General features: G+C 40.7%; 1 protein-coding gene across 1 annotated transcript in view; it reads right to left on the bottom strand.

Annotated features, from left to right (window-relative positions):
• Positions 1–21,973, bottom strand: part of pla2g7 (phospholipase A2, group VII (platelet-activating factor acetylhydrolase, plasma)) — a 391,387-nt gene extending 369,414 nt beyond the window's left edge. Inside the window, exon 1 of the mRNA XM_084001177.1 lies at positions 21,964–21,973. The gene's annotated coding sequence lies outside the window, so the exon portion shown is untranslated. The remainder of the gene's footprint in view (positions 1–21,963) is intronic.
• Between the last annotated feature and the right edge of the window lie 1,035 nt (positions 21,974–23,008).

The following is a 23,008-nucleotide window of genomic DNA, read 5'->3' as shown; positions in this document are numbered from 1 at the left end:
TGTCCCTCTATTTTCATACTGGCAGTGGGAGCAAATCTGCTCTGTGGGGATTGAAACATTGGCCTTGGAGAGCTGTGCTTGCAATGAAGACAGACTGTAATCCTCCGGCAAAACCCCGGCTCATCCCAGCCCATCATTACATCTCTGTGACCTAGAGCGCTGCTGCCGAACCTCCCGTCTTTCCTCCTTCTCCACCTCTTTCCTTCACTCTCTTGGAGAGAAAGATGATGCTTCCCCCCAACCTCATTACCAATTCAAAGATTTACCACAAAATCAGTTCGCATAACCCTGTATTAGCCTGGTGGCAGGGGGTGCAGCGCTCTCCGATTCCAAACGTCTCTGAAAGTTAAGACACCGGGTGGTGAAGCAATATTTTGATGCTATCCAGACAAACACGGGGGCAAGTACTGCTGACCCGACTTCAAAGCTGCAGTGGGGAGTTGGGCTGAACCGTCACGCCCTGACTACACTGCAATCTAGGCCAATAAAGAGACACATACCCATATTCACTGCAAGGAGGGATTTTTTTTAACGATTTCCTCTTTCCATGATTCAATACTTTGTTGTTGCCGCACTCCGTTTTCTATAGTGGCCTCAGCTGAATAACCGAGAAGTAATTTTGCTGCATGGCTTTGAATGTGCGCTAAATCTAAGTTAATTTAATTTGTTGGCGTCAACTCAAACTTTGATTCAAGCTGTCTGGTATTCAACTTAATGTAAGCGGTTTCATAGCGTCTGTGAAGAAATGAGATTTGCCCGCACAAAAAAAAAAAAAAAAACCCAGCTCTTTAGTGACATTTAGGGAACATTGCTATATTCTCAGTTGTCACAAATTGCGCCGCAGTGAATGATCTGTTTTCCCTCAACAATGACTGTGAACGTCTCATCTGAAACTACAAAGACAGCCATGAAGGTGAACCTCAGACATTTTCTTTGAGAGAGCGAGAAAAAAAAATCCACCTCGTCACTTCAAAGACATGCATCTTGACACAGCGTGATGTGATTTCATATTAAAAGAAATACTACAAAAACACAGCCATTTATTTTTCAGTTCCAAAGGCATGAAACGTTGGTGAGAGGATAAATAACGCTGACGCTTCTCCGCTGTGAGCAAGGGCATTCATTCCATCTGGGGTGTGATTGAAAAGCCCCAGTGCCCCGGGTTCAAAGCACTATTACATGGCACTGTGTCTGGGTTTTTCATCTCAGATGGGTATCTGGGGGCCCACACGGAGACAGATAGGATATCAGAGCCAAGGATGATACAAGGATCGCCTCTGAAAATCAATCGGCAGACAGGCCTACGTTGGTCTCGCCTATTTACCTCTGCATTGCTCCGTGCGAGGCCCTTCATCAGCGCAGGCTTCTGCACAAAGTCCGACACATCAAGTCAGATCTGTTCCCACAGAGACAGACAGAGACATGTGACAGCCTATTTTTTACCACCACGTTCCCAACTCATCAACGCCATGATTATCGCACGGAGAAAAACGGCTGGCATGAATGCATATTTATAAAAACAGAGCTCATACATTTGTGTCAGTAATGGCTGTGTGGGTTCTGATGAGCTGTGTGTTCACTGTTTCAGTTTGTAAAAAAAAAAGTCCTTTACATGGGAATGGTGGAGCCTGGTTTCAAAGAATGTTGCGAATCTTGCTGATCCACAGCGGTACAATCTAAATGAGCTGTATGACCTACAGCGGTCTATCTATCAGACCTCCCATGGGTCACAAGATAAATCTGAGGTGGTTATAAAAAGATTACAAAATGAAGAACACATCATATTTGTTACTTGTTTGACATTTCAGAAAATCTTTAAAAAAAATAAATAAATAAAAACTCAACAAAGGCAGAAAGAGTGACTCATTTAGTTCTCATTTTCTCATTTAGTTCTCATTTTCAGTTTAATTTTCTTATACATTTTTTTTTTTAAGTTTGAGATTTAATGTCTTCACAAGTGTCACAGCAAAGTAGTTTAACCCTGTAAAACCCAAATATAGAAAAATGCCAAAAAAAATTTTTTCAACCATTCAGATGTTGTTGTAGGAGGCCTTTGGGGCTGAAAATGGAGTGTTTTCAAAAATGTTATGTTTTAGTAAGGTTTTACGGGAATGTTGTAATATTGCAACGTTGGGCTTAATGGGGAGCAGAATCTCCTGTATTTCCACTCATTGTCTGAACAGCAATACAGAACTAAGGATTCAGTTGCAGGGTTTTGCTTTTCCCAAACCAGTATATAACATGAATAATAATCTCAGTCATGTTGTTATGAAGAGTCATTTATTCCAACAAGAAGAACTTTGACATTTATTTATATTATTTACAGTGATAGTCCCAGGAGCAGTTCTTGTCCTCTGAAAAACAGAGGCAGACATCCACCCCAGTCTCACAGCATCACACTTGCTTTGGGTATTAGTATACCTTTTTGAATGCTGTACTCATTCGTATTTGTTGCCAGAGCTTCAACCATGTCTTCTGACACAAACTTTTGGAAGTAGTTGCAGTGGTGTGTGGAGGGAGTTGACATCATCAGTGAGAGCTGGACCAGAAAAATCAGTATTGGGACTGATAAAATCTTTTTTTTTTGCCAGCAATATCTGTCACGGGGCATGATGTGTTTGTTTGATTGGGGCTCAATGTCCACATTGGCTGGGCAATCAGTAGGTTCTTGGTTTTCTTTGTCCACACAGGCATCGCTATCAGATTCTTCATCACTTGCATCAGTGTCGTCGAAATCCATGCCCACATGTCCCATGTCCTCTCTCCGTTTTGGACGATGGCAATTACATCCTGCATGCTGTACCTCGCCTTGCTGGTGGCATTCTGAAATGGAAAAAATAAAAATGAAACAAATGTATATACAAATAGCACACATGCTTACTAGATTCTAGATGGCCAACAGGAAAGATGGGTTGGTGGGGAGACTGATTTCATTATGAAGTGTTTACAAATTGCACTGAAGTAGCCTGTTCACACATTTCACTGGTCACACAATACTGACCTATTGACCTATTGGAGACTGTGATTATCATCCTAAAAGGAAATGCATGTAGCCTCCATCTTACAACCACACCTTACATCCATGAACATTAACACCTGTTCCAGGACAATGCCACAGATGCACCAGGAGCATCCCTGCTTTGACTATGAATTGCTAGGAACATTTTCTTATCAATAGAGACTAAGACAAAGGGCAGACATGCACAAACTGAATTTCTTTGTAAGAAAGTCCTGCATTCTGTGATAAGGAGAAAATACTGAGTGTTGAAGGTGGTTAGAAATTAAGTAAATTAAAATGTTTAAATATGGCAATATATCTTTGCTCTTTAGTTTCTAATACAATAAAAATGTGTAAACATGTAATCCAATATAAGACTGAAGGCTAGAATGTGTAAATCATGTGTAGTTTACAGTTATATTGTGAAAATTTCAATTGAAGTTCCTCTCAAAAACAGGCTGTTTTGGCTACCACTCTGACCCAGCGTTGTAATATTGCAACAATTATAAAACAAGCTCTAAATAAAATGTAGGGCATATTTTCCACAAAAACTATATATGTTCATGTTCTAGACATTGTAATAAACACAAAAAAAAATATTCAAAGCATTTTACTTACTTGAATTAGATGAATCCAGTCCAGTGAATCGAAGGGATGTTGCTCGATCAAAAAATTGGAGGTTGTGTGACTTCTTGACCTGAGGGCGGGCCTTATATACAAATGTTTGATCCAATCGCAATGTGAGAACAAACTATAGGACCCAATGATCATGTTAATATGGTTGAACCAAAAAAATAATAAAAAATTAGACGTTTTTTGGGGATAACCAAAAATGTTGTAATTCTGCAACACTGGGGGCCCTAGTTTGCTGGCGCAGCGCAGGTGGCGCAAGGTAGCGCAGCCGGTCTAATGCAAGTTTCGACCAGCGCAGCCGAGCGCAAAGTCAGATTGGAAGATTTGTAGATCGCGCTGCGCTGAGATAGGCGTGGCGGCGCAGCAGGGGGAGGCGTCACAGATTCAGCTTGGTGCAGTGGAAGTTTCGTCCGAAAATGTCCCGCCGAGGTTGCGCTGAAAGCTCGCCACCTCCAACCAGGTCTAGTCTCAGCGCAGCGCGGAGCGCAGCAGGTGCAGTGGAAGTTTGGCTGACTGACCTGCAGTGCACACACGTCACCAAGACCTCACAGGCAGATCTCCACAGTTCCAGACACATTTCAATGCAATAAATATCCACAATAACCACTATTTAATGCAACTAACGGAATCAACACGTGAATTTATATCTATATAGATTGTCCCGTCACATCTTACGTCAGATCAAAGGAGAGATCAAAGGCTGTCGGCGCGTAATGGAAACTCCACCTGAATTAACACAGCAGGGACGAACTGGCACTGAAAAGCAGCTGTGGATGTCCCAAGCAGGACTGAGGGTGGATGACTGCATGTCACTGCCGTGTTGAGATACCACTCTGCCCTTGTGATGATCGCTGTATTTATTTATTTACTTATTAATTCATAAGCACGTGCGACCGCATCACGCGGCCGTAATGAAAAACAAAACACAAATCATCATCTCTCTTAGTCCAGCACAACAGCCTCGGTATCAGATAGTCAGTATATAGCCTACTACAGTACTCAGCATCTCTATCACAGAAAAAAAAAAAAGAGAAAAAAAGAGACGGACAGAGAGAGAGAGAGAGAGAGAGAGGAGGACAGAGAGAGAGAGAGAGAGGGAGAGAGAGAGAGCGCGTCCTTGCTGATTTCATCCACATGGTGTGTGTTTATGTTGTGATTAGTGTAGCCTACACCTCTGATCTTATACACAGGGTTTGAATAAATGTGAGTTTCTTTATTAGTTTATTAGTTGTTGTTTCTTAGATTGCGTAGGGGTTCTCAGTGTATCAGATCAATCCTGGTTAAGTATATTAGTAAACTCATTATTGGTCACTCTGAGCTCGGACCTCCGGGGAAACAGCTGTTTCCTTCGGGGAGAGGTTCGGCCTCTGGCGTCGCTGTCTCCTCCGTCCATGTCAAAGTATAAAATGACAAACTTGCAGCGCGCATCGCCCTCCGCGCAGTTAAAGGTGAGGAGAGGAGCTCCTTTGATTGGTGAAGATCTGACTCGGCTGTGTCAAACCCACTCCACGCCTTTCTCTCCTCCTTCTGTCTCCCTCCCGCCCTCTCTCCTCCCTCTTCGCCGTTTGCGCCGGTGGGAGGGACGAGGGGAGGGGTTGCGCCGGTCTAAGTCTGACTGCGCGGCCCACCAGACTTGCGAAATGGACCTGAGCCACACCCCGTTGACGTGGCGAAGCTGCGCTGATCACAGACTTCACCTGGTCGACGAAACTAGGGCCCTGGGTCTTACAGGGTTAATTAAATTAGGCAGCAGTTTATAACTAAATGCAATTGGTTGAGTTAAAGTTAAATTGCCTGGGTATCACACTCCTTTGATGACAAACTGTAACATGTTGTAATTATTCTAGCATATGAAATTAAAGATGTAAAGATGTAACTTCAATGTAACAATAAAATACACATTCATCCTCAGAAAGACACATTTTAGTTCAGGGTATAAGAAATTAGAGCTTTGGAGCTGAGTTGTAACAGCCAGTAGCCTGTGTGGATGCACATTACAATGAGTGTTTACATGTAAATCATTGGTGTCTTACTAGCATATGGTAGCTTCCAGCATTTATGGGTAAAGTTGCCCAGAATCTCTATGGATCAGTGTTTGAACAATACTTAAATTGTTAAATCAGTTTAATATTAGAACAACTCATCAGCAACATGAGGAAATTATGGGTTACTAATATAAATGTAATCAGAAATTCATGAACGGCAAATGGCTGCCATAATAAAAATAATACAATTTTGGCAATCCTGACATGAGTCATGATTTGTTTAGGTGGTCTGCTCGTATTTGTGTTGAATGTGATAATTATATTTGTAGGCCAGAGCATGTGAGCTCCACAATGCTGCTTTTATGGTACAGTATGTTGTGACACATTTTACCTTGGATATTACACTCTATATTAAGATCTTGCTAATATGTAGATGAATTGTTTTTTATTCATCTATTTATTTTAATAGTTGGTTCATGTTTCACAAGTATGTTCAAAAATATTTACTAGCACTAAGTCTGAAAACATTTTCTCCTAACTGTAAATCCTTTTTCTTCTGCTGAGTTGCTCATACAATAAGTGGATACAAGATAACACCTCTTCTCTGCTGATTGCTGGAAGTCACAAGTAGATGCAGTGAAAAAACTTATCTTTAGCATCATAAACGCTAATACTACCAGCTTACAGTATTGGAGGGATTATCTCTTATTAGGAGTTGTGTGGTTCCTGGCTCTGCGAGACAACAGCATGAGGGAAGCTGTCTGTAAACCAACGACATAAAGTCTGTTCTGCTGACAATGCGACCTTTGAGATTTCAGAAAAATTGCAAAAATATGAACACATTAGATCTAAAGGTTAACGACACCGGTTCATCTCTTCGTCCCACAAGCCCTCCTTCCATTCCTTCACTTGGCAACCATCCTAGCAGAGAGAGAAGTCTGCATTTGCAAACTAAACACTTCAACTTCTGGAGAATTAGCAGGATTAATCATCTCCCCGGCAACTTGGGCAAATGAATAAATAGGAAAAGCTTCCTGGCAGGTGCTTATGAGTGAGAAGGAAAGGAACAGGTTGCTGAACCTTGTTTACTACCCTGAAACACAACACTAGCAAACAGGCTTGTGTAGGTTAATTAACAAGCTGGGGAAAGCTATAGGCACAAACCAGAAAAGTGCCTGGATTAGCTGCTTAAACTCCCCGTATTTCTCTTCTAAAATCCATTCCAAGCTCAGGCTTTACTCAGCATGGTCTCATCTGTTAATAATCCTTGTAGCTAAAAGAGAGCAGTCGGTGTTGTTTAGATAATGCAGTTTCTTCAACATTTACAGCAATATTAATAGATTATGTCACCTAGGGTATTGGCTGTAACCACGTTTTACCAGTTTGGCTTATTTACTTGTGGCTAGCGTGTTAGCTGTCCAATATTCCAGTCCAATATTCAAATTCAAAGTTGCTTTGCTGGCATGGAACAGAAAAGAAAAACAATGTTTCCAAATGATTAAAACACAATTTCTAAAAGTACTGGGCACAAAATGCAACATACATATCTAAAAAAAAAAAAAAAAAAAACTCATACAGATTGTGACTGCGGCTGGAAACTGACGACCAAACAAGTGAAGTTGTTGTCAGGTACACCAAAACAATGTGGTTAACCCTCCTGGGTCAAGGAAGGTAGGAAGGATAGAAGGAAGGGTGGAAGGCAGGAAGGGCGAAGGGATAGAAGGAAGGAAGGAAAGAAGGACAAATGGAAAGATGGGAGGAAAGAAGGAAGGGAAAAGGAAAGGAAAGATAGATGGATGGAGGGAACAGATACGTTCAAGGAAGGAAGAAGAATGAAGGAAGAAGGGAAAGAAGGAAGGAAATAAAGATGGAGGGAGGGAACAGATTTGTCCAAGGAAGGAAGAAGAGAAAGGGATGAAAGAAGGAGGGGAAAGGAAGGAAAGAAAGATAGAGTAGAGGGAACATATTTGTTCAAGGAAGGAAGAAGGGAAAGAAGGAAGGAAAGAAAGATGGAGGGAGGTCACAGATCAGGTCAATTGGATCAACAGAGGAATAAAGAAGAAGTAATGACGAAGGGAAGGAAGGAAAGAAGGAAGGGAAAAAGGATTGTGGAAAGAAGGAAGGGAGAAAGGAAGGAAAGAAGGAAGGATGGGGGAAGGGAACAAATTGGGTCAATCTGGCCCAGAAGGACAACAGGAGGGTTAAAGATGCTAGAACATGTTGTGTATTTGAGTGCAGCTGGAGAGTCTGGTGATAATCCTCTGTAAGGATTGTCACCCATAACTACTGAGTGTAAAAAAAAATGAAAGTGAGTGAAAGGGGAAACTGCAACAAAAACCATACGCCCTTGGATGTCACCAACCATCAATTGTGTTTTATTATTTCTGAGTTGTTTTGACTGTACTCTCACACATTGGATTTGAACTGACGGAATGTGCATGAGGTTCAAGAACTGACTTACTTGACTTTAAAGGTGTTTGAGGTTGCTCATGAAATTATTGGGTGAAAAGTTGATCCAAACACACAGACAACTAAAGGAAAGGTTTAAAGGGTCAAAGCAGCAGAACGTTCTTGACTTGCCAACTCCGTCACCTAACGGTCGTCTCTGAGCTGCGTGAAGACCTCAGTCAAGGCACACCCTCTAATTGAAAGTTGGCGATTTCACCTCTTGGTCGGTGTTTTATTTCAAATCCAGCGTGTTGGCGTACATAGACAGAACAACACGGAGCCCTGCCAGGCCTCCTCTTCACCGTCTGCTGAGACAAAGTCAGTGGGAGGGTTTACACGGACATGTGGATGTGGTAACCTGGATGTTGGATACTGGCCAGGATCTGGTTTAATTGGGATTAAACCATTCACATTAACCTGTGATACCTCCAGCTGCCTCTGCCCTGCTGCCAACAACCTGCTAACTGAATCCTTTACACTGGAGGTTTTCAAATTGAATGTTTTCCATCACGATGTACAGTACAGTATTTACATATTGTATGATCTTTACCTCATTTATAATGTGATGTGTTTGATTAAACCTGCACCAAACACAACTGAACTGAAAGTAGTGGTTTAGCTCATTTAAGTATAGACACAGAAAACTTTAAAATTATTTTATTATTGGTATTTATTGGTTATTGTAACATCTTGATGTTACTTCTTATTGTTTGATTTACTGTCTTATGTCTGTAATGGATGCATTACATTGAATCCAAACCTGAATAGTTGAAAGAAGTTGAAGCTGTCAGAAGTTCAAAACCAAGCATCTCTCTTTTTTATTTTATTTTATTTTTTTTTTTACAAAACTAACAAGAACAACAATTTTATAGTTTTTGTGGCTATGTGAAGAATTGTCCAGCGGCTTCTTTGAGTTTTTATAATTGTGTCGGCACAGATAAGGTTCTGCTAATCGCTGAACAGTTTTTTTCACTATTTTTTTTTTCTTCTGTTTCCTAGTCTTCATGCTACATTTAAAGCAGAAGTGAGTGATATATTTGTGTTAATATAAGTCTTAAATAGTTATATCTTCCGACAGCAATCACTTACATAGAGTGTTTGGTCTGAAACACGGGTCTGTCAGTCCCTCTGCTCTGCTCTGAGCCGAAGAGAAAACATTTATCGTATCCTACAGTTTTTATCCAATGAGGAGAGAGAACGGCATGCAGGGCTGTGTGTGCAGCCAAGGGACGCCGTGAATGTGGTGACGTAGGGACGAGGACTGTTATGGTGCGTTCAAGGAAACTCGTATTTTTCCGACCGTGAAGTCGTACCAGTTCGATCTGGTACGAGTTCACCGGTCGGAAGTTACGAGTGGCCGTTATAGTGACTTTCACCGGTAAAACAGGTCGGAAAAACACGAGTGGGTTGCCTGGAACGCTACAAATTCGTAAGTTGTGACTTGAAGCTGTAATTTACGATTTCAAAAGCCTGCCTGGAACGCAGCATTAGCGAAAACGACCGGACCACTCACTTCTGCTTTAACTAAAGGAAACCTAAGTTCAGTCTCAGATTTAACTTATGGGTGACAGACTAATATCCAACTTCTCATCTAAAACTTGGCAAGAATGTCAATAATTCACCAAACTTTTCACCAAACTTTTTGAACTATTTCTTAAATGTCCCATATTTCCAGAGGTGTTTATGGCTTGTTTTAACCATATGGTTTTAACACTCAGTTTCTTAATACAGGCTGACAACGCTGGGCGTTTTGATACTACAATATGAGAACTTTAAAGTTAAACTATTCTATCTGCATGTTTGCACTGACTGATTTATAAATACGTATCTCCTCCTCTTAAAAGTTATGTCTCGGGAAACACTTTTTGTAGTATGTGATCAAACTGAGGTTTTTGTGGGGAACAGCAACTTACCATACTGACATTCATGTTTTGAATGGTGTTCAAAATGGATTTAACAGATACAAATTCAATCCGCCTGTACTCTACATGGAAAACAGGCAGTCTAATGAGCATGTATTTATTATCTTATTGTTTATTTAGATAATATTTCAGTCCAGTGTGGGGTACACATGGAGACTGCACTGTAGTGAGATTTGATCCTTCAGGGGCTCACATGTGTTTCCAGAAACAGGGAAATCCTTCTGGGTGGAGATAATGATTGTTTATGTGAAATTTATATAATATCGTATATAAAGCAATAACAGGAAAGACTGACTTCAGCTGACTCTGCCATTACATATGCTCTTGACTGTGGTCTCTCATCACTCACTCTCAAAAAGTAATGGCAGTTGGTTTTTAAAGGCCAACTCAGCATGATATGACCGCCATATTAAACAGACCCTGGAACAGCTTGTTGGGGTGTATTGCCTTACACTTAAAACTCCTTTTTGACCTTGAGATGATCTGGGATAGGTTGATAGGTACGCATCTGTCAGTAGATGGTATAGTATGTCCAAAATTTTGCTGCTTCTGCTTATCTTGGAAAACATTTCTTTCCTTTTATGGAGAACAGCATTTAGGTGAAATGATACTGTACTACTGACATAAGTAGTAAAACTCTGCTTTTATAGTTCTTTCCTCTCTTTCTCAGACTCATGCGGTGTTCTCCCAACCACACACACACACACACACACACACACACACACACACACACACACACACACACACACACACACACACACACACACACACACACACACACCTACAGTACACACACACACAGAAACCACACACACAATTATTATCACAGCTTTCCAGAGGCAGCAAAGCAGCCGCTGTTTCACTTGATCTTTTATAATGGGAACAGCAGCAAAGAGTCAGTAATGACATCCCAGCTCAAAACGCTATTCCAACACTTCCCGTAGCATGACCTCGGAGTCGCTGAGAAAATTCAAACTCTGTCTGCCTCTGGAAAAAAAAATTATAAACCACCAATAACCGACGCAGTAGGAGATTCTATTGAGGTCTGATTGACATTTACTGAATTTGCAAACCCTGACAGCTGTAGATTCTGCATGACAGAGGATCCCTGACAATGAAACACTAGCTACCAGTCCACTTAAGCACAGGACTGTAAAGGTTAAAGCCTCAGGGCAGCTTGTTTTCACATATAGCCTACTATGTGCAAACTTTATGTGACACAGCATCTAGATAGAGTATTTTGATACACATGAATACACTTGAAATTCATCAAACAAACCTATAGTGAACAATGATCATAATTCAATGACAAAAATGAGGTTAAAACTGACAAAAAAAACAAAAAACTATGACCATCACCCCTAAAGAAATATCTCCTCTTTAGGATAGTATAGGGTTCTGCTTCTTGTGCTGTTAATAAAGTGTTTCGAACATTGACATCATCTCATTAGCTTTAAACTAAACTGTTATTTATTTACACATCCAGCTGTTACAGAGCGTTGCTATCCTGTACTTGGACACATTTATGTGTGTTTCTGGCCAAGTGGAAAATGTAAGTCCAATGTTTACCCTCAAACTCTGTTTTTGATCTCGATCAGTTTGAGAAAAAAGTGTCAAGCTCCTATTTGCTCCACTGTGTTCCCCTGCTAGTTGCTAACTTTGGCCTCTTCTTAGTGCTGAGTCCTTGGTGTAAAGTGGCTTTTTAGAGTTTTTCTCTCCAAATTGCTTTTTCTTTTGGAGCCAAAAATGACACTACGAGAGTGAACCAGAACAGTGAAGTAGTGCAGCTTAACAACGCATTGAATCGCACTATGAAGCCCAATTGGCTAAATTTCCCTTTCATATGTTTTGTTTTGTTGTCATTGATTCACTATTAAAGAACGAAAGAAGAACACAAATAAACATTTATAATTCCAGTAGATGAGGCTATTTCACTGCTAGTGATGTTAGCCAATTAGTATTGGGTTGAGAACTGCATTTAGATGTATCTAAAGTCCCAGTAAAAGTAAGTGCCCTGATAAAGGCGGTACACTGATGCCTTTTATGCTTAACTAGCAAAACACTTAACATTGGTCACTTCACAAATGCGATGACACAAGATAAGAAACAAAAGTAAAATGACTAAATTTCACTAACTCAAACTAATGTAGGCCCATGTAGTCAAAATACAAAGACTAAAACGTGATGGGGCGAATATGATGCAAAACATTTCTTCTAAATATAGTTTATTTCTGTTGTTTTCAGCTCAGTCATCTCAATGTTCTTGAATTATTAGTTTAAACTATTATCAAATCCCACACAGAGTGTCTGTCAAACTGAATGCTAATTTAATTTTTTACACTGATGACCCTTAAGGTCTAACCAATTATGTTTCTGCATCCTTCCATTTATTTTCATCCAAATCCCTTGCACATAAAATACATTCTGTTAGTTAGCAGAAATTACAAACACTTTTTTTTTTTAAATACTGGATTTAATATCTTTATTTATAATGGAATATTTTTTTTTTATTTCACACTTTGGCAGAGAGTGTCTCATTCTTCAGATCTTCAATTCATTTTTATTAGATGATGCTTCTTATTCAGGCCTTTCATCTCTGAAAAAGTAAATCAGTTCCAACTTAACGCAACAATATGTTTTGTCTTCTTCACATTCACAGACAGCGACACGCACCATTTGAACAGGAAGAAAGGACACACAAAATAAAAGGTAGAAAATTACTAATTTGTGAGGTTTTCCGGCAAGATTGGTTCAATAAAAAATAAACTAATACACCTCTAATGGCCTGTTGCCTCAGCAGAATAGCTCAGCACATAAAGGACAGATTAAGGCCACTGATGCCTTAGAGAGTTAATATTTGAAAATTTGTTCCATGGTTAAGAATGTAAAGCATGTGTTTCGTGATATGCAAGGTAAAGTAAGAATTTACTATATCAGCTTGGTATTGACAATCACTGTTGACTATCTGTGGCTATAGGAAAATGCAAATACTTCCTCCCAGTGGCCCCAGTGCTGGTGCGGTGCCACATCATCATTCATGTGAGTGATGTTTTGATTAAATCTTTAATTGGCCATGTTTGACAGGCATGATTGATCTGTCCAACATCATGATGTGGGAGGTGATTTATTTGATTATTTTACCAAATTAATAAAGGCTGCTGACATTTCATTCCGCCCACAAGTTTAAACCCACAGCCCCCAAACACTGTCTCGATGCTGCTGTACTTTATTTAGCAGTAAAATGGAGGGATAAGCATCTACATAGGCAGCCTCCTGCTAGATCACCTGCTGTAGTAACACTTATTGTGTCGACATTTTACCTGACACAGCAGAAAATCAAGGAGGTTGGAACAGGGTTGTGTCCTACACAGTTAAACATTAGCAGCCCCTGAAACACAAACACTAGGTTTACTGTGTTACCAAAAGGCTGATTCCTATCCTGCTTTCCTCCTCTTCATCATCATTCAGTCCATGGAGTTGAGTTGCAGTTCAGGGGCCATGTCCACCACACTTTTTTTCGACCTTACTTGTGGGGTCTCTCTCTCTCTCTCTCTCTCGCTCTCTCTCTCTCTCACTCACTCACTCTCGTCAGAATGCTGCTGTTGCTGGGTTACAAAACGAGTCCTTTGACACTTCTGTGTTGCCTTGTTGATGTAAAGAAAATACACAATAGCATTAGCGGCAGCTTTCGTCATGGCCTACCTTCAAAAGTGTGGGTGTGTAACGGAGTTAAAAGGTAATTTGATTCCACTTGCCATAAAAACTCAACACAAAACACAAAAACTTGTTTTTCCTATGGTAATTAAATGCAGCACCCCTGTGGATTAGGGTGGTGCACCCCGGGGGGTAGCAGCAGTCAGACCTCGCTGTCTCCCTGGTACCAAGCTACGAGCTCTGCCATTGTTTCATATTAATTACTTTAATTTCAATACTAAGAGGTGGTTTAAGTTGTATTTCTTTAGCATATAGCTCCCGAGCGGTCGATCACGTCCTTTTTCATAAAAAGTTGACAGTGTTTTTCTCTTATTTTTATTTACAAAATGGCTAGGGTTACACATGTTAGCTAACCTGCACTTTCTTTTCATTTTACACTTTTCAGCCATGTACAGTATGTGTGTGTGTGTGAGAAGAAGAACTGGACTGACTGTAAATGTTGATTCCTCTGCCAGGTCAGTCCATGTGAATAATAAACAGCGAGATTGCCAACGGTGAAGGTCAAACTACACAACGCAATGATGAGTACCAAAACCGCTACAGGTGCATGATATAAACTGAGTCACGTTTCCGGTTGTATTTTGATTGGCCAAAGTGGGAAAAATTGTAGGTATCTACGAGCGTTGCAGTGTTCTAAGTTGAACATATTTCAACTTGAGCGCGGCGACAGAAAATGGTTTCGTTTTGGCCCTGATCCTGATACAAGTTTGTTAATATTGGTGTTACGTACCTTGAACACAGTATGTGTCTGTTATACTGAAATGACAATATCTCCCACTGGCATACATGTACCTTATGTTCCACATGCTAGTTGATTTTCTACTGATGGTCTTAATTCAAACTATAATGATAATTCAATGATAGGGAATCATTGTGTATTATTATGTTTAGTTGTAAAAAAAGAAAAAAAAAGTAGTATATTACCTTGGTTGGAACAAATAAAGAAATGAAATAACATGATATAAATTGAAGTGATCCCTAGCTGAAACTGATATGATGTGAGTTGGAAACCTCCAGTCAGCTGATGTTTGTTAGACCTAAAACCACGTGTGTTTGTACAGCAGTGTTACAGAGTGGAGCTCCCTCCTTCACAAACATCCTCTGGCTGAGTACACATGCTAGTTTGCAGAGAGCACACACAACCTGACAACAGCAGAGTTGCATTTTGTTCTGTCATCAGGTTTTAGCCGGATTAACATTAATTAGCGACAGCTGATGCACCGATGCTGATGCTTGTTGTCAAACCTGTGGAAGCGACCAGCACGGTGCTGCTTTTATATGTCTGGTTTTTTTCAACCACATGTTGAAAAATGTACATATACTGAGTTTTCATAGATCCAATAAATCAAAGAAGTCATGAAACCTATTTGAAATGGAAACCATTTCATACATTGACAAATACCGTATGGGATGTCAGACATATGTTATATATCCATCCTAAAGCCTATGGATACATAGCATTGTCAATATTCAGTAGGCAATAAAGGATTTTTAGTTCTTAACATGCTGAAATAAATTCATCATTTACATTTTTATATTATATTATTATTATATTTTTCCCTCTATAAGTGATATTCAGGGCAATATCTTTTCTAGTGACGTGTAATTTTTGTTTAAGCTTGGTGATTTTCAGATTAGATTTTTTTTTAATAATCTTGAGGCAAAGTGGAAAAGTTTTTTTTTCGTCATCTCTCTTCTTTCAACCCTCCCTCAAACATTATGATACTGGGCTAAGAAATGTAAGAGTAGTTGTTGGTGTCTTTTTGAAACAGCATTTCCAACTGTGCTTTTCAGGTCCCTAAAAGCAAGGATGCCTGCTTAAAAAATGTGACTGATGGATTAAAAAACAGTACACTGTGTTATTTGCCACACTCTCACACTTGGTGCCTTTGTATGTAGTCAGAGCCTCTCCAAGTCCTCCATCCACCCAGGCATTTCTATTCCTCTGAAGCTGCTTGACTCTTCACTCTCTTATTGGCTGCACTGCAAAACTCCTCAGCTCATTCATTCGAGTACGGCTGCCTTTCATCACAGTGTGGTCTCTGATAAAGTGTAGTTAAAAATAATTTGTGGCCATTTATCTTTTTATGTTGCATTCCTCTCTATAAACGAGCCTTTGTGCGTGATAACAATGACTGGGGATTGGCACTGAAGCCAACACAACCATCACTAAACAGTTGCTGCTGAGGGAACTTTTCAAGCACTGATGCTGAAAACCCTCTCAGAAAACACTTCAGCCTACAGTGTTTGCGTCACACACACTATGTGCTATGTGTCGGTTGTTTACAGCCTAATCATGCTGGGTACCTTGCTCATACAAATCCTTTGTTTTTAAAATCGGGTATTTTAAAATTTGGGGACCTATAGTCAAATTCAAAACGGGTCAGATTTTGTTTAAAGCCTGGAATAGGTTGTTACCAAAAAACATCCAAATCATGTTTATGGTCAGAGAGAGCACACATGATTTAAGAGGGAACTGTAACTTTAAACAGCCTACCATCCATTCTACTCTGAAAGGTATGAGCATCTCTGTGGTGTAAAAATGTGGAATAGACTAGATGACGATATAAAAATGTGCATTAACTTAAAGGGATAGTTCACCCAAAATTGAAATTCATTATCTACTCACCGTCATGTCGACTAAGGGCTAGGAGAAGTGTCAGAGTTATCCGTGGCTTCTCTGAGTTACAGGGGGTCTCGGCGTAGCAGTGCATGTCCATATAACGGTTGCAAATGGATACCAACTGTCTTCTTAACAAAAAGACACACCAAAAAACATCCAAATACCTCCATGCTGCTCGTATGTAATGTCCATCTTGTATTCAAGCCCCAAAATGCGAAATTGTCCCCAAAAAATTAAATAAGTCTATATTTCAAGCTTATTTGTAAGCGGAAGCTTCTCTTCCTGGTCCGTCCAAATCTCGCGCTATTTGCGCCGGCGTCACTAATTGCACTGACGCCGGTGCAAATCACCGTTATATGGACATGCACTGCTACGCCGAGACCCCCTGTAACTCAGAGAAGCCACGGAGGACTCTGAAACTTCTCCCAGCCCTTAGTCCACATGAGGGTGAGTAGATAATGAGTGCAGGGTGAACTATCCCTTTAAAGCCTGGAATAGGTTGTTACTAAAAAACATCCAAATCATGTTTATGTTCGGAGAGAGCACACATGATTTAAGAGGGAACTGTAACTTTAAACAGCCTACCATCCATTCTACTCTGAAAAGTAAGAGCATCTCTGTTTGTGGTGTAAAAATGGGGAATAGACTAGATGAGGATATAAAAATGTGCATTAACTTAAAACAATTTAAAGGTTAGTACAAACAAACACTCCTGGTCAGCTATAAAGAAATGGACAGCTAAGTTTACAATTCTTTTTAAGGTTTTCAGTTAGTATGTTTATAATCATGGCTCTATTTCATATTAAAGTTACATGTTTTAATCTTTTAAATTGTATGGAATTATAGATGTATGACAGTATGACAATGTAAGGAGGGGGCTGAACTTTTTACATACTGTTAGTCTTTATGCTGTGCTTGTTTGAGACAAACAAAAATTAAATCAAAGGTGACCTCTCGTTTTCTGACCTACAAAATAAAATAAAAAACAAAAATAAAAAAAAGATCAGGGTGGCTGCTCGGAGAGGAAATTCAAATGTCGTGGAGTCTTAAACAAGGTTATGTGGAAGGCGTGTTTCTCACAGGAGTGAAGTGAATTCATCTTCCTGGCAGTTTCAAAGGTCCCGGCGTTATTTCCCTGTCTTCTCTGCATAACAGGAGGGTAATATGGCTCTCCCCTCGCAGCGGGTATGTCTGACATGAAACAGTATATAACTCCCAACAACGCAGCTTTGCGTGCAGTTCGCAGTCATTTGATCAGAGCAACCTTATAGCAACTGGAAATGCAGTTGGATGAATTCACACGGCTTTGTTCTGCTGGCTCCAAGAAACACGAGGCAGGAAAATGACCAAGAGAGGGAATGAAATGAAATGAAAAAGGCACTTGGCAGAGATGCAGCTAGGGGTCTATTTTGTCAGCATTCCTATTCAGTCAGCTCTTCCATATTTTGTGCCTGTGCATTAATAGTCTGTGCATTAAAGGTCTGGATATTTGGCTTTGATACCCCGTGGCTGACTTTTTTTTTTTTGGTTGGGTTATCAGGGTAATGCTCTCTGACAGAGCCTTAACACAAGGCTGCTGGATCAAAAGCCATTTTGTTTTCTTTTCATCTCCCATACTCTCAGCAAACGCTTCAATGAGGGAGTGAGAAAGAGACAAAGAGAGGTAGAGGCAGAGAGAGAGAGAGACGGACAGACAAAAGGAGAGAGAAATAGACAGAAAGAAAAAAAAACAGAGCAGTTGACAGGCAGGTAGTGGAACAGCCTGCAGACCTGGATTTGGCCTGTAAATATCTGGGCCATTGCTCATCAACACATTCATTTCTCTCCTCGTACTGAAGGACTTCTTCCATTAGCTCATACATAAGTATTTTGGATAGCGAGCTGCAGATGATTAATTCACTTGCATCAATTGGCCGCCTCTGATGGTATGAGTGTTCCTCTCTTGTGAAGTTCACATTTCTGTCTCATCTTTCATCTTGCAATGCTGTACTGTGATGGATACTGGGTGTGATTGCTAGTGTATGTGCGTATACGTATGTGTGTGTGTGTGTGTGTGTGTGTGAGTGAGTGTGTGTGTGGGTCCTGCTGGCTCAGTCGGGGGAAGACACATATTAATAACAGCAGTGTTCTTGGTTGTAATGCTGCCCTGTCTTTAACCGGGGTAAAAATAATGTTAAAGGGACATTGTGTAACTTCTCCTGTTATCTATTCACAAAAATCAATTATTTCGCTTTAAAGTCTGTTTTACATTAATCAGTCCTCACCCTGAAGTGTTTTCCGGCTCTGAAGGTAAGCTCGGTGCTGGCTGCCATGTGGTGTCTCCATGTTTTTACGTTCAGTGGCAGCGTGACGGTAGGAAACCACGGAAACTCAGCGGAGACACCGGAGCTGTCGGCTCAGGTGGAGGTGGCGTCTGTGAAAAGTCACCGCGGTAACGCAGTGAGGAGGAATGGAGCGTTACACTGATGCTGCATTCAGGTGCAGTCGGGCAGACGGCCGTCGCTAACAAACCAGATGTCATTTTAGTCACAGAAGTCCAGAGAAAGCCGGTAAAACGTGGGTCAGGTAAACAATACCACATCGCCATGACAACATATTGTCACGTGTATTGTTTTGCCTCGTGCTGACGGACCACTTGTTTACATAGAGGCTTGTTTATGCCGTTACGTGCAGCGGCTGTCGTCCGTCTGCCCAATTTCACGTGAATGCAGCATGAAAAACGATTGAGTTGCTTGCGATGTACAACCGCAACGCTATGGGAGTAATTCCTATGCAATGTACCTTTAAGTATGAAAGACTGTATGTGCTGTGAACATGATGTACTGTTTCAGTACATACACAGTATAGTCATCTTATCTTTAAGCGTATTTCTGCTTAATTACAGCATTTGTATTATTTATATGTTGTGTTATAGTTCATGTCCATGTATGTAACCTTTGACCAGCCAGAGAAGAAGCAGGAGAAAGTATAATGCTTTGCCAAAGGGCAACTTCCCCCTTCTCCCACCAGGGATCGAACAGGCGACCATCCAACCACAAGCCAGCTCCATCCTGAGCTCAACAATAACACTGCAACTCAGCAGGTCCATGTCTGAGATCCAGGAGCGTGTCAGCACTGTTGAGAAGGTGCAACACGCTTTAAAAACCAACACCATAGCTGCTCTTGGCTGGTTCAACCCACACCTCGCTGTGCACACATGACTGTTGTCTTCCTGTGCAGAGGTGTTTCCACTGAACTTCAAAATAAAAGAGGTCACTGAGGAGTTCAGTTAGCTCATTTTCTGTCTGTGTTTTTTAAAAATGTTTCATGGCCTTACTGTGATGTCAACTTCCCGAAATCCAATGCTTACTATACAATGGTGGGAATCATTTCATCACACATAAGCTGAGTAAAAATAAATATTCTAGTGTAACCGTGTAGATTATTATGTGTTTATTATTTTAATCATACATTTTATGTTGTTACCCTTAGCATTATTTGTTATTATACAGTATTACATGATGTCATTGGTTTTATTTTGTGCTTATATTATGAGGTATTGAGATGTTTTGAAGATAGAGAGAAAGTATGTGTTGGTTCCGCGTGCCCTTGTTTTGGTGGGGACCGATAATACAGACGCTCCAGAGAGAGTTCCAGCTCTGCCCTCGTGTGCGTTGCCTCGTCGTTAAACCTGACCTGTAAGTGAAGTAAATAAAGTCTTCCTGTCTTGTCCTTTTAGAACGGCGGAGCAGAGCCGTGAGCTGCCCATGAGCCTCCATATAGCGTAGCTCTGAGCAGCTCACGGCTCTGCTCCGCCGTTCTAAAAACAGCTTGCACCGACAATTAAAGGTAACAAACCTACTGCTATGACTATAGGGATTATGGCAATGGGCCGATTTGCCAAAATGTTGCCAAAATTATTTCTTTAATCTTACATCTAACTTTACTATATACAAAAGCTAAATTCACTGTTATAATAATACAGCATCCGTCAGAGAGAACACTACGTTGTTTCCAGGTTTTACTCACAGTTTGTTGTCAACCAGTCCCTCACTTAGGCTCCTTAAATCCCTCCTCCCCTTCTGCTCCCTCTGCAGAGACTCTCTGCCCATCACAGGTGCTTTATCTCTCACAAATCACTGTCGTGGCGAGCTGACATGACTGACAGGCTTCACAATGTCTAAGCTGAGAACATGTTTTCTGACACGGTGGAAACAGCAATAGCTGCACTCAACCAGCACTTTCTCTCTCCTTTTTTTTTATCTTTAGCTTCTCAAACTAAACTAACATCTGCTGCAGTGACACAACAGATGTCACCCAGACCGTTCCCACAATGCAACCATACAGAGGAGTTAGCTATTTTCGTTGCATTGTTACATCGCCAAAAAAGTGTTGCTCCTTTTCTCGTCTTATCTGAATGTCACTTTAAAGGTTAAATTTGTCCTCTTCTTCTAATAGCTTTTGCTTGATTCACAGGCCAAGTGTCCCCACATAAGAACATAGATATGATATCTTGTTGCTCTTGAAAGCCGAAAATAAAACAAAACTTTATTTTATATACATTTTCTATTTGTTCCTATGTTTCAATGGACTTACCCTCTTTGAGTTAAAGTCCACTAAATCTGATGGACCTGAAGCTCCATCCTGCAGTGGCAGCCTCCAGATCTTTACGATCAGGGGACTTAACAATAATAAAAAAGTGCTTTGTAAGTAGCTTCTGTTTCAGAGGCCTAAAACCCCTCACCACCCGCTGACCTTCCTGAAAGACCCCATAAGGTTAATCCCCAGGCAAATAATTGAATCTTGACCTGGCCATTATTATCTCCCTCTAACTGTTGTACTCTGCAGGAAGCTGACCTCGTAAAAGCCCCGGGGCCCTCCCGCCAACCCCCCCGACACACACACACACACACACACACACACACACACACACACACACACACACACACACACACACCCACACACACACCTCCTCTCTCGTACACAGACACATGTGCACAAACACTTTGCAACGCTGATACACATAGAACACGTGGATCTTTGTCCATAAAAGCAAACAGACATAACCACCAACGGGCAGATCGAACAGAGATTGTAACTGCTCACAGTTACAAGGTGACAATGAGACACTCACACACACACACACATAGATGATATACTGTACACTGACACCAACCCGTACACAACACACACTTGGTCTGGAGGGGAGGAGTGCATTAGCGTCTGCCAGTGGGTGGTAAAAAGTGTGTCTAAAGCGATCTCACAGACCCGTGACTGCTGGGAGAATGAAATCACACCTGGCACAGGCCACCAACTGGCCACGACACACACACACACACACACTTACAGATCTTTTTTTTTTTTTGTTACACAATTGGAAAGTACACTTGAGTAGTCAAAGTACGCTTTGACCACACTTGCAGAACCCACCGTTTCACACATTCACTCCCTCACACACACACACACATACACATCTAAGACACCATATGCACATGTCTTCTGGTGGTCTCAGTCTTCATGCTCCTCTGACTTTTGTAATTAATTTGAATTCCCATCACTCCTGAGGGAGAAAGGAAGTTCATGTTTGAGGTCTTGTGAGAAAGATAAAATAGAAAAACCGAAGGACTGTGGGGAGAGAAGTGCTGCTTCGCCCTCACAAACACACCGTTTTCTATTTACATGAAGACGTACGCTTCCTGTATGTGTAGCACAACACCTGTAAGCTTCAGTGAGCACAGTTGTCATGTAGATTAGCATCTTTCACTTTAATTTGCAGCTCGAGTCAGTTTTCTTCTGCCATTTTCAAACAATAACAACTGCTGCTACTGTAGCATATGTTACTAATGCAGCACTAATACAACAGCTCTACAGTATGCTGCGTTCAAAACAACTTGGAAGTCGGAAATTTCCAGTTTCTGACATGGATATCCATACGAAAAATATATGCAGCAGCAAATAATGTTTAATGTTTTAGGCAAATGAAGAGGAGAGGAGACGCCACAGATGAGTGCACATATAACGTTATAGCCCTAGATAACCGTTGAACGTTATTTCCGTTACATATACGAGATACCACAATTTCACACAATACAACAATCACAGCTATACTGCAATAATACACAAAAAATATATGCATTCAAACCTCAACATTTTTTTTTTTAAATTCTAACCTTTTAAGACAAGGGCCGATATGTTTTGATGTTGTCGTGACGTCAAGTTGGAAAGTCGGAGCTCTGAAATGACACCCGAGTTTCCAATTCCAATTGGAAACAATTTATTTTTGACAACTCGGAGCTCGTTTTTTCCAACTTCCGAGTTGTAATGAACACACCATAAATTTGCAACCAAGCTATCAATGTAAATGATACACGGGTACAAAGCATTCTAATTGGGTGTGGGGTCACTAATAGCTACCATGACCAGTTCAAGTGTGCAATTTCTCTGGTCTCACCTGGCAAAATCCTTCAGTCTCCTCTCTTGCCCTTTAAATGGAGGCATAGGATTAAGTTTATAGCTTTGAATGAGGTGGTGCTGACCTCTTGCTTTAAGGCGCTTGGGGGTAAAAACACCTGTATTTGGTATACAGCACCTCAATGTTCAGTGACCTTGAGTTTTTTTTTCCTTTTTGTTCTCACATTTAGTGGATTTACACCGGAAATTAAAATGGATTTAATGGATTGTCTATAAGTTTAAAGGCAGTGCTGTG

This window comes from Trachurus trachurus (genome assembly GCF_905171665.1).
Source record: "Trachurus trachurus genome assembly, chromosome: 24".
Taxonomy (NCBI): Eukaryota; Metazoa; Chordata; class Actinopteri; order Carangiformes; family Carangidae; genus Trachurus; species Trachurus trachurus.
The sequence above is the reverse complement of the archived record's forward strand: the minus strand, read 5'-3'. Positions and strand labels throughout refer to the sequence as shown.